Here is a 5,940-nt window from a genome sequence, read left to right as displayed (position 1 = left end):
TAAATGATTTATTTATATGAATAATAATTTACTACAAGTAACAGTTATTCTTTACAGTGTATCCTCAAATAATGAACTTATATGTCTTTTATCGGTAATAGTAGTCTTAAGGTTTCTTTAAAAATTACTGTTATCTATAAGTAGTATGATTATTCTAAAACATCTAGGAATGATCCGGGTGATTACAAGTTTTCCATGGATCAAAAGAAGAAGTGTCTGTTCTAATCAAAAAAGTTTCATAATACAACTTATCCTATCTAACTAGATTTCTTAATAGAGACGTTTCATTTAACCTTTTCTATAAAAATACAGCATTGTATTTGTAATACAACTTAAAATTGACAGCATTTTTATTTTCTGCAATTCGCACATAAATATTCGAAGACACATAGGGATTCTAATCGGTTTGAAAATGAACAAACTAGGTAAACAAGTAAAACAAAAACAAGCGTTGAACTAAAATTTATTCAAAGGCCAATTTTTATTTGATTGACGTATCGTAATTTCTATGGAGTATTTAAAAAAAAATTAATACGATTTCAAAACAGTTGCCGATTAAGTTTAAAATAAAATTTCATTCATATCAGTAACCTACTCCTCTGTTATCCATAATATCAATAGATAAAACTCAATTGTCATCTTATCAATTTTGAGTAGTAATGTATTTACACAGTTGCCGATTAAGTTTTAATATAAAAGTTCTTTCATATCAGTAACCTACTCCACTTTTCCACAATCCATAATATCAATAGATAAAACTCAATTGACATATACTTATTTTACCTTAATGTCAGCATCCTTTTTTCCTTGATCACAAGATTATCTTTGTTTCGGTAATGAACAGTGATATACTAATATTTATATATAATAAATATATTCATATAGCATTTGTTGAATCATATGTTTTCTTAAATTAGGGTTATGATCGTAGGTATTCATGTCACATGTACAATGTGTTTAATTCAGCTTAATAAAGCCTATTTTACGGTATTTTTTAATTTATTATATCAAACAGATTCTAATCATTCCCAATATATATCTCTTTCATCATTTCCATTCATAACCCAATTATGTTAAAATTTATTATTAATGAAATGGGTGCAGTGTGCCTACATATTTTAGCTAACCACTTTTTCATGTACTTTAACTGTCTGCTTTAGGGTTATTATTCCACGGATACAATTATGTAAATAGTTAAGCCTTTACTATTGTGTAGGATACAAATTCCAAACTTGATGACTGTGTGATGAATCTGTTAATTGTAAAACAAGTTGCAAAAAGGATTTGGAAGTATGTGGAAAAAAATGATAATAACTGGGATGAAAAGTATTTATGCTCGATTGTTTGTAATCATTCAAAGACTAACCCTTTTAGTTCCAATGGAGAAGAGATTTTTTTTTTTAAATTTATTTATTGATATTTGCAACTGTACATAAAATACATCTAGTAAATTTGAGGAAATCATTATAGTATGGTTCAAGATGTAGAGAAACTACCCATTGGTAGCACTCTAAAAACATTTTTACAATTTAATCTTCTTTTCATACGCCTCGGAGGATTGTCCGGAATAAAAGAGGAAGCAAGATTAGAAACTAATGGGTTTGAGTGGTTAGGGAGTTTATAATGGAAGGATTGATATCTGGTTCGGGCTAGATCGGTTACAAATGGAACATTAAGGTCTTTGTGGATGATTTTATACCAAATAATTGGAAGTTTGGACCGTTTAAGGGTAAGAGCAACATTATTGAAGTATACTGTTGGGTAGTCAGTATGTTTACGACGTAGAATAAAGGTAATTTGATGGTATTTGCTAGAATTTATTTAAATCCTCCAATTACGACACTATTCTACGAGGGCTGTGATATGGGATTAAAGAGTTTGGGATGCAATTAAAGGGTTATTATTAACTGGGAGCACAGATGTGTCATTAGCATACGTGGTGAGGATAGTGCTAGGATTAGTTGGGATGTCAGCTGTATAGATTGTTTAGAGGATGGGACCGAGGATACTACCCTGAGGAACACCAGCGGACTGAAAGACGAGGGATGAATAGGAACCATTGTTGTTTACTTTAAATAATCTGTCAGTGAGAAAGTATGTAAGAGGTAGGAATTTACGGAGTTTGTAAAGCAATCCCGGAGAAGAGATTAGTACTGTAAACAACGATATATCGCCGGTCAGCACTAGAAAGGTTAATGTTTTATTTCAAAATTTAACGATAAATTCTTATTATTAAATAAATTAAAAGTGTATAAAACAAATGAATGTATCAAATTCAAATAAAAAATAAAATAATTTGTTTTTGGGTTATTCCAGAGAAATAATTGAGACTTTCCTATTCCATATCCCATCATTTTATCCTACAGTATTGAGCAGATTTTAATAACACTTTACAGGTTGTTTGACTTTTGGTGAAGGATGAAAATATCGTAACTGGATCATAGATAATATGACGCCTGGCTAAGAAATAAACTCCAATTTTAGATAAATTGGTTTTTATTTTGCAGATGTTAAGGTTTACTAGCAAATTTTTGTTGTTCTGAAACCTAAAATATTTTCGCACAGTTTAACCTGATAAAAAATCAAAGAATTAGAGCTGAATACGTTCGGATCCTTTCGAAATTCATAGTCCCTGATATGACTCATCTGACTCTATATCTTAACTAACATTTTTGACAGGCATTATAGCAGACTTTTGTGAAGCATATTGGAAAATTTCTGAAAACTATTATATTAGAACACTTCTTAAACGACAATTATATAACATGAAATATTGCTCATCTGTATTTTTTGTCATCAAGTAAAGATTTTGTCATAAAAGTTTCATAGTGTATTGCATACTTAAAAGTTACATATTTTTGAGCGAAACGTGACTATTCATTTATAGTCCGGGAGCTAGAAATTTTTCATTACCTCACAAGCTAGTCGTGCCATCCTGAGGTCAGCATCTCCTTTACTAAAACTCCGGTGAGGAAACTTGACAAAGAGATGCCCGATGATCTTCTGCTAAGAGAAGGCGCCAAATAATTTACGATGTCCAGAGGTAGAACTTCGGGCAAAGACTAGGTTAAGAACCGAACCTTAAAGTTGGAATAGAGTGTTAAATGAGTGGGATAGATGTTAACGTTTAACATTGGTTAACAACGGTCCAGAGGAAAAGGCTTGACATTCGGTAAGTATTTTCCCCCTAAATACTCCAACATTCCCCCCTCCACCTAGCATTGCTACCATTTGGAGTTTCATCAGCTATGGAGTATACCTACGCCAGTCCTAATTAGAATCCGCTTATGTATTTTTATTTATTTATTAGGTAGTACATATTTGTTTGGTTTATATTTATTGCAAACTAATAACATTGTGGTGCAGACCAGTTCTTGGTTGGGCATCTTAACCACTGTCGGACATTGATTCGGTTCCCGTCCTACGTCCGTTCGAATAACCATCCAGCCCTCCATCTCCACCGCATCCGTTCGACTCTGCCTTTTGGACTCCTGATATATTTCTTCTCCTTCTTTGGAAGAATGGCTCGACGATGTCGGGTTTTCAGGTCTTTCCTAAGGTTAACTGCTTCAGGTCCACCAACTCCTTCCTTTATCAGACGGCAAAGGTCCTACACGGTGAGGGCGAATATCCCGATTTTCCTCGACAACCATCATGCCCTGTTATCTCAGGGACTCCACAGGTGTTTCCATGATTTATCACAGTTTTTTTTTTCCCGTTCTAAGGTTTTTCCCAGAACCTTCGGTGTCCTTCCAAAATCTGCGAGACCCATGGTCTAGGAGATCCCATTTTGATTGAACGATAAGGAAGAACTTCCTCAATATAGATCCCTTGTCTACTCAAGAAATGCTAACATTATGCATGATTTTTTTTTTTATCTTTTATTGGTTTTTTTCCTCCTAGTTTTTATCAATCTTTATATATGAGTATATATTTTACATTATTTTTAATTTTACTATTTTTTCTCTTTCCGAACACGAATTTCTTTTTTTTTTTATCATCAAACAAAGGTTACAGTCAAAAGCATGAAAAATAATAGATATTTTATATACTTTTGACTGTATCCTAAAAACCCAACATGGTCGTACTAAGAAATTATAACAACCAGCAGTGCTTCCTTTGCTGATCCTCCAAAGTGGATAAAAAATTCACGGAAGATCTGAACAATTCAAGCAGCTCTTAGCCCCTGAGTTTGAGAGATTCAGTTCTAGAGGAGTGAAGCCCGAATTGAAGTGCTGGTGTACTTTTCCATCGAGGCATGATACCCTGGGTTGGTTTTGTAGTGGTTTGTAATGTGGTTTTGGCTATTTTTTTATCACCTCGTGTATGGCTTATATCTGCAAAACGTTTATATTATACGTTGGCTAGTTCTCTCTTGTTCCTTTAAGGGCCCTTGTCTATTCCGGACATTCCCTTGTTCAGACGAAAAAAATAGCGATGAGGTTTGCTGCCTTCTTTTCTGAAGTCTACCTTGGACTTGGGGAAATATTGCAGTCATGAATGATTTAAAAAAAATATATTTATCTTTAGTAACCCTTCGGAATCGCTATCAAGCTCGGTACTGCATATAAAAGCGTGTTACAGGTTACACTAAACAAAAGCCTTTTACGACTTTTCATGGGTCCTCCTATATTCGGGATAATACGGGATAGTGCATTAGTCTCCTGTGTTCTCTGCTACTATCAATTTGTAGATGCTAATCAACCCGAAGTCTGGTATAAATCTGCACACCAAGATATCTAATTGATGGATTGGACTGGATAACGAACTCCCCAACGGTTAGTCTTTCACTTTCCTACTGATGATTAGTATCAGTTTTGCTGGTGGTTCAATGGTGAATGGTAGCGATATTATAAGTTTTCTCTTCCAGAAATTATGATGCCAGGTCATCCAAAAAGGCAAGCGTAGGAAGGATTCCGGCATAGGAAGCCTGAGGGCACGGTCATACACACGGTCTCATTTTACAGCTAAGACCCTAAAGCGGGTCCCTAAGGAACGTCATCTATGATGTTATAAGTTTTCAACTCGGCTTCTGTCATATCTTAAGATTCGATCCGTGAAGAAACTCTTAATAATCCTCACAAGTTATTAAGAAATTCCCATCCTTCACAATCCTTGCAAGATACAACCTAGCATCCATCTTAAATCCATTGCTTACGTCCACCTTTATAGCTGCTCCGTACTTCTTGCCACCTCTTTCCGCGATGACTTTCAGAAAGTTCTAATCACAAAATCGAGAGCATTGATCGATTTACGTAGCCTGCCCAGTCCAAAACACAAACTGGTCAATAAGATGCAGGATCATTTTAGACTCTTTTCCCTTTAGTAGGAGCACAACACCTTGTTTTTTCACCATGACAAGAACAGTACACATCCAGGAAGAGTTCTGGCCTTAACCTAATAAATCTTATAAGTACATTTATGGAGTTTATTCAGGTCCGATGTTTTGGATTCCTTCGTTGTAACCTAGGTTCAGTTCACTCAGAAAGAGTGATTTCTGGTGGTGTTTCCAAATCCTGCTGCCTTTTTTTGTCCAAAAATATTTCTGAACCGCTCGGAAATCACAATGCTACACTTTATCCTACAATTCAGGAAGCTTGGAGGTCACAATATTGATTTTTTCAGTTTAGCCATGATTGTTTTTAGGGCATTCCCCACGTGTTCTGATTTACCACTTATCAAGACTACTTTTCGCTCTTTTTTTTATTTTAAGATTTATTTATTGATAGATATTACAATCTGCCACACAATTGTGGGCAATAAGTAATAGTGATGAATGATCTTGTCGGGATTGTCTGGTCTGAGGCGATTTCTCCAGCCTGATGTCTCTTAACAGAAGGCCCACGACAAGACGTATTCAATTATGGTTAAGAAAGGAAGGCCGTGTCAGGGGATGAGCCCTGGACACTGACTAGGTAGAGGAGGTCTAGGTGAGAGAAA

Source organism: Halyomorpha halys, unplaced genomic scaffold (genome assembly GCF_000696795.3).
Source record: "Halyomorpha halys isolate HHAL.00 unplaced genomic scaffold, Hhal_1.1 Scaffold69.1, whole genome shotgun sequence".
Classification (NCBI taxonomy): Eukaryota; Metazoa; Arthropoda; class Insecta; order Hemiptera; family Pentatomidae; genus Halyomorpha; species Halyomorpha halys.
Note: the sequence above shows the minus strand (reverse complement) of the source record.